Source organism: Abramis brama (genome assembly GCF_963993115.1).
Source record: "Abramis brama genome assembly, chromosome: 9".
Classification (NCBI taxonomy): Eukaryota; Metazoa; Chordata; class Actinopteri; order Cypriniformes; family Leuciscidae; genus Abramis; species Abramis brama.
The window spans coordinates 30196826-30209443 of record NC_139971.1 but is presented as its reverse complement, the minus strand read 5'-3'; the positions used below and the strand labels follow the sequence as shown (position 1 = coordinate 30209443).

The 12618-nt window shown below is 38.8% G+C and overlaps 1 long non-coding RNA gene across 1 annotated transcript; it reads right to left on the bottom strand.

Moving 5' to 3' along the window:
- Positions 1-8108: 8108 nt before the first annotated feature.
- On the bottom strand, positions 8109-11719 carry LOC311090134. Its single transcript, XR_014607847.1, has 4 exons — positions 11627-11719; positions 11212-11283; positions 10411-10496; positions 8109-10297 (listed from the first exon to the last, which is right to left on the bottom strand). It is a non-coding gene; the product is annotated as an uncharacterized lncRNA (long non-coding RNA).
- Between the last annotated feature and the right edge of the window lie 899 nt (positions 11720-12618).

Sequence of the window (12618 nt, the reverse complement as noted above, 5' to 3'; positions counted from 1 at the left end):
TTTGTTTCAGCTCCCATTCTCATAGCCCCTGATGCTTCACGTCAGTTCGTGGTAGAGGTCGATGCGTCGGAGGTGGGGGTAGGTGCAGTGCTTTCACAACGTTCACCTTCAGACGACAGAATGCATCCCTGCGCGTTTTTGTCACATCGATTATCTCCTGCCGAACGAAACTATGACATTGGTAACCGGGAGTTGTTGGCAGTCAAGTTAGCTTTGGAGGAATGGCGTCACTGGTTAGAGGGTTCAGGGGTACCCTTTACAGTCTGGACTGATCACAAGAATTTGGAGTACATTAGAACCGCTAAAAGATTGAACTCCAGGCAGGCTCGGTGGGCACTTTTTTTCGGTCGTTTCGATTTTACACTTTCCTATCGTCCGGGTTCCAAAAACGTCAAACCCGATTCTTTGTCGCGTATTTTTGATCGTCCCGAACACGAAGCTACTCCTGAGCGCATTTTTCCTGAGAACCTGATTATCTCTTCGCTCACTTGGGAGGTCGAATCGAAGGTCAAGAGGGCCTTAGAAGGGGTAACGCCTCCGATCCGGTGCCCACCTAACCGCTTATTTGTGCCGGAGGAATTACGATCAGAAGTCGTCCAGTGGGGTCATAGTTCCAGTCTAGCTTGTCATCCAGGGGTGAGTCGTACCATATTTCTAGTTAAGCAGCGATTCTGGTGGCCCCTGATGGCTCGTGATGTTCACAATTTTGTTTTGGCTTGCTCTAGTTGTGCCATTGGTAAGTCGTCCAATCGACCCCCAGCTGGGTTACTTCAACCGCTGTCGGTGCCTTCGAGACCTTGGTCCCACATCGCTCTAGATTTTATCACCGCCCTCCCACCCTCCCAGGGTAACACGGTAGTTTTGACCGTGGTGGACCGATTCTCGAAGGCAGCCCACTTTATTCCCTTGCCCAAATTACCTTCAGCCAAGGAGACAGCGGTGGCAGTCGTTGATCACGTCTTTCGGTTACATGGCCTCCCGACAGACGTGGTTTCTGACAGGGGACCCCAGTTTGTGTCCAGATTTTGGCGAGAGTTTTGTAAGTTACTGGGGGCGACGGTCAGTCTGTCCTCTGGGTTTCATCCCCAGAGCAATGGCCAAACTGAGAGAGCCAACCAAGATTTGGAAAGATCATTACGATGTTTGGTCTCCAAGAATCCCTCCTCCTGGAGTCAACAACTTTCCATGGTGGAGTACGCCCACAATACGTTACCAGTGTCATCCACGGGCCTATCTCCGTTTAAGTGTAGTGTAGGGTACCAACCACCTGTTTTTCCTAGTGCTGAGTCCGAAGTCGCGGTCTCCTCCGCCCACGCCTTCATCCAGAGGTGTCACCGTACTTGGACGAGGGCCCGTGAGACTCTCCTCCAAGTGCGGGAACGCACCAAGGCCAAGGCCGATCGCCACCGGTCAAGGCCTCCCGTATACGTCGTCGGTTCCAAAGTGTGGCTTTCTACTAAGGACATTCCGCTCCGCTCCGTTTCCAATAAGTTGGCACCCAAATTCATTGGCCCGTTTTCTGTCACTAAGATCGTTAGTCCGGTGACAGTCCGCCTCAATCTTCCTCCAGTGTACAGGAGGATTCATCCCGTTTTCCATGTGTCCAAAATTAAGCCCGTCTTTTTTGCACGCATTAATCCGCCAGCCCCGGTCCCCCCCCCGCCGCGTCTCGTAGATGGGGAACCATCCTATTCGGTTCGTCGTATTCTGGATTCCAGGCGGAGGGGACGCGGATTTCAGTACTTGGTGGATTGGGAAGGTTACGGTCCGGAGGAGAGAAGTTGGGTTCCTGCTCGTGACATCCTGGATCACTCCCTTATCGATGATTACAATCGACAGGTAAGGAGTTCTGGGAATGCCGTGAGGCATTCCTAGGAGAGGGGGTACTGTCACGGTTGTGAATTCATTGTTTCCTCTGTGTCTCGTGTCATTGTTGTTTACATGTCTGTGAGTTTGCGTGAGTGGGCGTTGTCCCGCTCACGTGTTTGTTCAGTGCTCCAGCTGCTCGCAATCTTCTCATTCTCCACCTCAGCTGATTCACATTACCGTTCCCTATTTATACTCACTCACCTTTCCATTCCAGTGTCCATCCGTTGTTTGCCTGTTCCTGCTTGTATGTTCGTGTCGTCTTCCGGGTTGTCGTGTCTACAGTGGATCCCTGTTGTTTCACCGCACCCGAGCACAGACCACCGAGCACCTGCACTCAGCACCGAGCACTGACCATCGAAGTCCCTGTGTGTCCGAGTCTGAGCGTCTTCCCCTGTGTGGACCGTCCGGAGCTGCTGTTTACTCGCGAGATCGCGACCACGCCTTGAGAGGAACCTTCTTTCCTGAATTGTCTTATTCTGTGTCGAAGTTCCAATAAATATATTGTTCACCCGCAATTGCTTCCAGTTTTGTATCATGACAAGTAGACGTTATAGCATCATGATAATGTCATATTGTAAGATCCTAGCCATGTCTATTGTGTTTTTGGGAAAATATTTTTATTAAATGAATAATACATAATAAATGCATATTCTTTAAAAAATAAGTCGGGTAAGATCTCTGTAGTAGTTTTCATATGAGTATTAGTTAGTTAGCATCATATGTAAGCCCATTTCTGTCACATAAGAAAAATATTCATACTTTGATCAATCTTAATTAATATTCATAATTATGACATACTAAGTCATAATTCTGAGATAAAACTGAGATTATGACATAAATCATCATTATTATGAGATTAAAAAGTCAAAATTATGAGATAAAAATTGACTTTCTATGTAATTTTAACTACTCAACTTCAAATTTCCATCTCATAAATGACTTAATTAGGATTTTTTATGTCGACTTTTTATGTCATAATTATGATTTACAAAAGCATGATTTTTTTTTCCCCTTAAGTGGAAGAATTAACTTTCATACATTATCAGTCTAATCAGTCAGCTCAAGTCAAGGTTTCCTCTCCACTAACCTTCGTGGGAATGAAACCTTTGATTAGCAGATGATGCCTGAGAACCGCAGCATATTGTTTCCTCACTTCCGATATTCAGAGGCATCTGGGGCTTGTGATGGTGGGATCCCTGTGGAGAAGATGATTCTAGTAAAGTCTGCTGGACATCCTGGTCTCCTGGCTCTGGCCTCAAGGCTTTGTCCTTGGAGTGTTTGATGAGGCAGCTCCAGTTCCAGACGACCCAGCCCGAATCTCTCGAAAGCAGACCCGAGACACAAGCACTCAATGTGGGCTCATAATCCTGTTTATCATCTCAGGCCAAAAAAGCATTCTTCATCTACCGCTTCCAATGGAACCAGTTTTATGTTCACTCTGTCCATTGTGTGGATAGAAAAGTATTGATGAATAGAAAGGAAGAGGTCACGAAGACAACAGGGTGTAGAAAGACCAAAAACATATGTATTTCAGAGTTGTCCAATAGTTCATCCTTTAAAAAGTGTCAGGATTGAGAAGACAAGGCTTGTGCTGATAAGAAGCTGTCACAAACTGACACTGAACACATTGTGAACATATCCGTTAAAGTGAAGTCTGAGGTTATAGTAAGTTGAAACTGAAACCATTGCTGGTTTTAGTGGCTATGAATGTCACTCATATCAATGTGTGCATGGGCTCACCCACAGAGGGGAGATAACAGGTAAAAGAGTTATATTTTTGAGCTATTTAAAATGTTTATTGAAGTCATTAAATAAATGCCCCCTTATCTCACTGAAAATGATTTAGGGGCTGTTCACACAGAATGCGTTTTTCCATTCCATTGTGCTACTTTTCCATTGTTTTAAAGGGTTAGTTCACCCAAAAATGAAAATTCTGTAATTAATTACTCAAAAATACAGTAGGCCTACAGTAATATTGTAGCCTGGGAAAACCCAGACAAACTTCCGGCAAATTTAGATTTGCTCTGCAAGTAGTCTGGCAAAGAGCCCATTCAAGCCGATTTCTAATCCGTCCAAATCGAGGCACCAATCAGAAACGTTGAGGCGGGCTTTACACGATGACGATCGCTCTGATTGGTTTTAGGTCTATCCAATTGCGCCCAGAGGCATCTGAGCAACGTCCGTTGGTGAAGCGCACCAACTTTTAAATGCATTATTATATTCAAATTGCAAACACATGAGGGCAGTCTCCATGAAAGACCCACTGGCAGATGGACGTGCTACTACATTTCTCTCTGAAACGGTAGGAAATGAAATTAGATTTAATAGAGGATTTTAACTGTGACAAGATGATTGACAGGGCAGTTTAAGTGACAGGATGCACGCGACAGTTCTGTCCGATAAAGATGACGAAGTAGTATGTCCCAAAGCTTGCCTACTTTTTTGCTACACATTCAAAAGTAAATACCTTTTCTTCACAAAAAGAGTACATACTTTTATGGCGTGGTGTAACTTAGGCGAATTGGGACGCAGCATATGGCTTTACACGATGACGATCGCTCTGATTGGTTTTAGGTCTATCCAATTGCGCCCAGAGGCATCTGAGTGACGTCTGTTGGTGACGCCCCTTTGGAATTGAGTTATTAATGAAGCTTTGCCAGACCATAACTCAGTTACTACTGAGAATGGTCTGGTTTTAACCAGGCTAGTAATATTGCAAAATATTATTCAAATTTGATGATGAGAAAGCTGAATTTTCAGCAGCAATTACTCCAATCCTCAGTGTCACATGATCCTTCAGAAATAATTCTGAATTTGATTTGCTGATTCAAGACATATTTCTTACTATCAATGTTGAAAACGGTTGTGCTGCTAAACATTTTTGTGGAAACCGTGATACTTTTTCTTTGATGAATAGAAAGTTCAATAGAACAGGATTTATTCGAAATAGAAATCTTCTGTAACAAAAGTATTAATTTCTTTAACAAAAAAAGAATCTTCCTGACTCAAAACTTTTAAACAGTAAATGTCAGTAAAATGGGTTAAAAAAAAAAGCCCTTATATGTTGACTTTTCTACATAATAGGCTTTTATAACATTCCTGAATATTCAAAGTTGTAAATAGATGATGCCAACGCCAAATACCCGCTTGCTACACTTTCCACCAAAGAGAGGCAGCTGATCTAAGGCCCAGCTTCAATATCTTTATTTGCCATTATAGAAATGTGCTGAGATTGACCACTCAGTTCTTGGCTGTAAGGATACAGCTCTTGTTCTGATTGTATCTCCTGCTGTGTTCCTGGCCACAGGCCCATCACCAGGCACACTGACCTGAAAGGAAATCCCTCATTTAACAGTCGCCGGGAGAACTATCACATAACACCGGGGCCAATACATTCAGCCACAGAACAGTCACACCTAACCAAAGGTCATCTGTCCCACAGAGCTTTGCATTTATTAGCAAAATCTTCTCCCAAAGGGGTGTTGGCTTTGCAAAACCTCTGCTCATAATCTTCCTTTCAGGTTAATCAGACAAGTTTCATGGACTGATTATTCAAATCTCTAAATGTATGTGTTATAATTTGCAACGTGAACATTGGCGTACATCATGCCATGGCGGTAATTAGTATTGGATGAACAGATGCATGCATGACTGCATACACTGAAGAACGGAGCTCTGCTGTTTCCTTCTAAGAAACACATCAAGTCTAAATGAAGGTAGAGAGGTGTTATGCATAATTGTGGCGTTACCTGATTTGCATAATTCCTAATTATAATTCTGATGCTGAAACAAGCAGACAGTGCATGTTGAAATAAATAAACCCATCAGTCTTAGAAGGGGCTCAGTGTATATAAGGTGAATATATACTGTAGAATTAAATTAGAATCTTTACCTAGCAAATAGCTTGATCTAATTTCTTAATTGGGATTAAAATTAAGGTCAAGCAACTGCTGCCTAAAGCATAGAGATTTAGAAGATTAATTCTTAAAGAAGCCCTATGCTGGGCCATTCATTTCAGAGCAGATTAGGATTATACTGCCATTTATTAGAATAAAGGGTAGAATATCGTGTTACTAATTTGTTCCTGTGTAGTTATTCATTAATGACGGAACAGTATTCTAGTGTTACCAAATAAAGCAATAAGCAACTTGAGGCTAGTGATTTTACCAGGGCTGCATATAAAAGGTTGGCAACAGCAATACAATAAAGGACCAAATGTCATAGTAATGATAATAATCAGAATATGGCAAGTAATATAGTTAATTAGGCTGTTTGTGGAAGCCAAACAATGCAGCAGTAAAAATGTCCAGTAAAAATAAAATATCCTAACAAAAAGATTGTTTTAAAGAAAAACCTGTATAAGACATTAAGACTTGTTTTCATAGATTTTATCTTGAATATAAATGATTTTGTTTTACTGCACTGGCAGATTTTTTCTCGCTAATTTTAAGTATAAAAAAATTTATACATTTATATGCAAGTATAAATAAATAGGTCTTGTTTTAGGAATTTTAAGATATTATATTTGGAAAATAAAACAAATACAGGATTTGCAGTGTATTAATAAAGCACTTAAGTACATGCCATAAAACAAGCTTTTTGTTTCTGGTAATCCATTTTGAGTTGTATTATGATGTGAAACTTTGCTGGGTAAAAAAAAAAAAAAAAAAAAAACATATCTTGACTGTATGCTCTGAGCTTCACCCAACTGGCAAAGGTTTATCATACTTCTATCTTTACTGGAAGAAAAGTAATTTTCACAGTGGGCCTATTAATATTAATCTTTAGACAAGAAAATATGCTTACTGCACTCTAACTACAAGCCAATTGACTCCTTCTGTCCTGTGCACACTTGCAAGGTCTTTCATAACATCAGAAGAGCATCTCATGGGTTCGCTCTTTCACCTCTTAGCTCCACTAGAACAGACCTTTCATCTGTCTTTTCATCTGGTTCGCTTCCAGGGAAATGCTGGCACAAACATACACACAATTTCACATGCACTCACAGAAGAACATACACAAGCAGGTGTGAGAAATATGAAATGATTTTCTGCTGCAAATTGTGAAATCCACTTAGATTGTTTTCACAGCTGTGTGATAGGCGCCAGTATAGGGCCAGACGGAGCAGCGCATTAAAAAAAAATCAAGCCTTGGGGAAAGATACACTCTTGAAGAATGTTTTATATTGCAATGCTTCATTATGGTGGTTGAGACAGTGACCAGTGAGGAAGTGGCATGTTTTGTGGTGCATTTTTCCACAGCACTAGTTTTCCATAGCTATGTAAAGTAGGCTACACATAGCTCTTGTATACTTATGGAAGCGGCTAATCATGTCGGGTAATATTTTTGACTGTTATGATACTGTATAGGGGCGCGGGAACTAGGGATGCTTTTTTCCCCCAAAAGGATTGCAACACAAATTTTTGTTCATTTACATTTATTCCTTTTTAGGATTTAGTCATTTATTAGTAATAAACACTTTAAGTGGGCTATTAAAAAAGTGTTATTTATATGTTGAATTATGTTTTTTAAAACATACACGCAGAGTGTGACGTCATATTATGACCGTTGCAGTGTGGTAGAAATAATTCCTCAGTGCGGTAAACTGAATCATACCTGTCGCGCAATTGTCCAAAAATGGGCAATTTTTTCTTTTCCTTCCCGTTAGCAGGCGTTACACTTTTTTTCGGCTAAATTGCAGGCTTGTCTTCTAGTGGCTTTGGCCTAGAAATGCATAGTTCTCAGTCCGAGGCTCCGAATAGAGCATCTCGAAAATACGATTATAAGGCCTACAACATGGCGTGGATGCAGCAATGAACCCGAATGAATTTCTTTCTTCTGCTGAACACAAAATATGATATTTTGAAGGATGTCGGTAACCAAACAGTTGATTGACTTCCATAGTATTTTTTTTCTATACAATGGAAGTCAGTGAGGCCCATCAACTGTTTGGTTACCCATATTCTACAAAATATCTTCTTTTGTGTTCAGCAGAAGAAAGAAACTCATACAGGTTTGGATAATTACAATAATATGTTGCGGTGCCAGGTAATTTGCACCACAATCAATGAATGAGTTTGTGGTAGCACCATTTTGATAAGGAACGATGCATGTTATTGTTACAAATAGCTGTGAAAGGGCCGTTCACATACAAGAACATGTCTTAAAAGTTAAACTTTCAGCTTCACATGGCATTTTAAAAATGCTGCTGTCATGAACTTCTCGGAGACACGAAGGTTGAGGATCCAAACGCAAAATTTATTATATGGGTAATCTACAACTGTGATCCAAAGCCAGGCAAAGGTCATACACAAACAAACAATCCAAACACACATACTGTAACTGAGAAATCCAACAGAACAGGCAGAGACTCAAAAGAACCAGGACACATGAGAAACAGGATACAATGGCTCAGAATTGCAGTTTGAAACAAGTCTTAACAATGAGCGACTGAATGGCCAGGTTTATATAGGGTGAGCTAATGAGGGCGGCAAATGAGATACAGCTGAAAACAATCATGGAAGATGAGTTTGGCCAATGGATTATGGGGAACGTATATAGTCCTTGATGGAATGACAATGAACAAGAGGGGAGTTGCCCTCTGGTGGACAACCAGAGCACTCCAGCTGGTTTCTTTCTACCAGTTGAGCTATAGGAACTGTAAGTTAATATTTTCATTACATATTTAAAAAAAATCTTTATTTGGAAATACCTCTTGACAGCTGTTTATCATTCAGAAGATATTTATACATTTTATTTATAGTGTGATCCATGTGCGCAAAAGGCAACATTTTACCATAAATATAGTTCCATATTCTGTACCATTTCATTTAATGCTTTTTGTAATACTCAATAGCACACTGGACTCTTCCAAAATAAAAACTTACTGTGCCAGTCAAGATGAGGGGCCTGATTCACTTTTTCATTCACCCTGTGTCTGCTTGTGTTCCAGTCAACATGTCAGTGATGTCCAGGTTGACCGGCTGATTAAGTCACAGTGTGGTCTGCCCATGCTGACTCAGAGGGACAAAGGGAAATAAATCATGAAAGCCACATCTTACAGTGTTGCCCACCCAGTAGGCAGAGGAGTTCAGATCTCAGACACACATTCTGCAACAGCTCTCCTCTCCCATGAGTCTCAGTGAGTTGGGCTGGGCAAAACCAATGTTTGGAATGAATAATTGGTTGGTTAGTCAAAGATCTTTCCTTTGGTCTGTAAGTTGAACTGTTTCTGTGTTTATTGTATTCAGAAATGCTGTAAAGTGGAGGAAATGTTTATATTTTACATGTGTTTTTTTTTTCAGTGCCACACACAAAATATAATAAATGAGAAAATTGTTTATTTAAATAGGCCAGGCGTTAAACAGTACAGTCAGCCAGTTATTATCACAAAATACATCCCGACAGGGTTTATTTTGTGAAGATATCTTACAGTATCCTTCTAATTAAATAGCTGGATACTTACCAAATACATAAATACATGGACATAAAATGTGATTATATTCAACAGAACTATATACACTTTATCAAAATGTGCATATACAGCTATAAATATTTGACTTTTTTTTTTTTGTAACCAACTTCACAGCTAACAAAAATGTGTTCTACACTCTAAAAAATGATATGTTGGCTTTAATTAACTTTTTTATGTCAACCGGTCCCACATAACTGGGTTATGTTGGATTTATGTAACATTATTTATTTCAATAAACTTAAGTTAATTACATAAGGTTAATCCAATGTCGTTTAGTTGAATAAGGTTAACAGTCTTAATTTTGTCCAAAACAATTAAGTTAATTAAGTTCAATTATACTAAAATTAATATTTTTACATTCAACCAAAACAAATAATCCAGTTTCATTATGAGTTTACTCAATGAATACATTCACTTTTTCTTTTTTTACAATTTTGTTTACATTTTTACAAACATTTCCAACGTGAACATGTACACAATATTTACTCTGTAAAGACTGCCTTCACTTTTCAAGAAAATAATTAATTAAATAATAATAAAAAAAAGCATATTGCCTTTAGGTGAAAGGATTTATCAATCATTACTTATAAAGGTGTTCTGCAAAAAAAAGCAGCAAACAATTTATCAGTTGTTAAAAACAATACTATTATTCAAAGGAATGTAACATGGTTGATATTGAAACAAAAGTACTGTAACAGTCAACAGTGCAACATTATAGAAAGACCAGAAATGTTCCTAACCTCAGATTACAGGAGTTAATTTTTCAGGCGTAAATAAGACCAAGCATCGAAGAACACACTTCTGCACATTGTTCAGGTTGTCATGTATTTAGATGCCTTAAATCATGATGCCAACATCTTTGTAAGGATCTGTAGCCTCTGCTCCTTCATGTTTGACCACATAGATTCCTAAGGTGGTCTTGCGTATTAAGGTTAGGACTTCATGTTCAACATCCTAAAAAAAAAAAGTCAAATACAAAAAGTAACAATTAACAACAGATCAGGGGTGAAAGGGGGAGTTGGTTTTAGAGAAACATACAATATTTTTTATAAATGTAAATAATTTACCATGCACTCCTTCACAAGGTTTGAAAAGGGCCAGGTAAACAGCAAGTGCATTCAAGATGCATTCACCTTTTCCCAGTGGTGTCATTCTGAACAATGAGACAAATAAGCAGTGAACAGAAGAATTAACACAAATTATGCTAAAGTTATTTCTACAAGAGCCAAAAAAAAATATTATCTGCTACTGCATCTGTGAGGGCCTCAAAATTCAGAGATCCAGTACAATAAAAGTAATAAGTGGTTCTAAACCAAAAGCTTTGCTACAGAAAAGCTATTAAATAATCTTGGATGTCAGAGCTGTTCCAATAGTAGGTGCATAAATCACAAATCTGATGCTGAGAAATAGGGTAAAGCGACGAACAAGCTCTGAAATTAAAACAGAATTAATCACGTACATATTAACATTCCAGAGCTTATATACCAAAATTCAAGGGATACCCAAAAATTCTGTATTTTTTTACTGACACTTATGTCATTCAAACTCCTAAAGTCTTTTTTCCTGTTTTCCTGCTCTTTTCTGTCATTACAATGACAGTCAATGGTGAATTGTTCTTCCGAAGCTTCAATAGCATCAAACAATTGCATGTGACTTTAGAAGCTTCAGAACAGGAACTCACCGTTGATTGCATGGACAGAAATGAGCAGGACAACCATATAATTTACCTTTTTAGTTAGAAAAGCGAAAAATAAAAGGGATTCGGTGACATGAAGCTGAGTAAATAATGTTCATCTTTGGGTATACTATTTTAATCTATAGTGAATTATTGTCAGATTTAAAATGATGAAGAATATAACAGAACATACCAGATCCATAACTGATAGGATTCTTATGATCTGTGCCGCTGTTCCTTCTGTCTTTTTGAAATTTTTGAAGAGCTAGGTTCAGAAATTAGCAAAGAGGACAAATCAGGTTGGTTGCTGATACATTTTTGAGTCTTTACAATTATCCTATACCAACTGTCACAGTTTAACCTGGTGACTCTATAAACTTGGACTTACAAACACACCCATTTCACTAATACTGCGCATTGCCGGCAATAGTTACATCTGTGTACACATCAGGAAAGTGTTATGGAGTTTTTGTTTTGTTTAGTCTAAAGTTTGGTGCTGCCGTGTTTTGTTATAGTTTTCAACTCTTGATAAATTTCCTTTAAAGATGTTATTATTTTTCTAAAAATAACAGAATGCCAGAACACATAATAATTCATATAATAATTACCTTTATTTTTCCACATAATTTCCACAAACCTTATTGCAGTTAAACTTCCCAGTTCACACTCTGTACAACCTAACCCATAATCCAGGTTAATCTGTTTTTTATAGGAAACAGCCACATCACTTCCTGTGGAAGATACCATTTTGGTGTGATGTCAGAGGGGGAGGGGATTTAGAAACAGTTGCTTTTCCATTTAATTTGTTGTTAAACTCTTTCTCTGTAAATGGTTGTTGTTTAACCTGTTTGGAAGGTTTAAGTGTGTTTTGGGTGTTTATATTATTTAATTTGATCATTACAAACTAAAATGTTTGTACATGTGATTGGTATGCTCTATAGGAGGGGCTTCAGCCTATAAATAGGCTTGCTGGCTGAAAGGATTTCAGAGGATGCAAGCTGCCGTTAAAATCCAAAGAAGAAGAAGAAGAAGAAGAAAGGATTTCAGTTCTGATTGTGGACTCTAAGACTGAGTAGCGTTGCGAACTTGGGCCATTTGGTTTAGCCAAAATTAGCACATTGTTGCTGTTTTTGTTTCCTTTTGTACAGTTTGTATTTATTTTTGTTTTCTCCTGCACTGTAAATATTTAACACCTTCCAATAAAACACCATTTTTGGATTTTGCATCAACTTTTTGTACAGCACGTCATTTCCCTTTTCCACTCCAACTGGTTGGCCTTCCAACACCAACACTAACAGTATTTCTTTAACAACATTTATCTGAATTACATCTAAAAGACTTCAATTTATCATTTGGAATTGCATACAATAACCATCCAAGTAATTAATCACAGATTACACTGCATTATAAAGACTTACCTCTAAAGAGTGCTGGCTATCTGTTATTAAATTCAGCGACAAAACGCAAATCTTCGATCATCTCATGATAAATGTTCTGTCCATCAGCACCTTGATAACCTGCATAAGTATTGAGCGTAAGTGGGACCACAGCGAATTCCATGTTTTAAAACTGTGTCTGTTTCCATGTACCAACCTGGGGT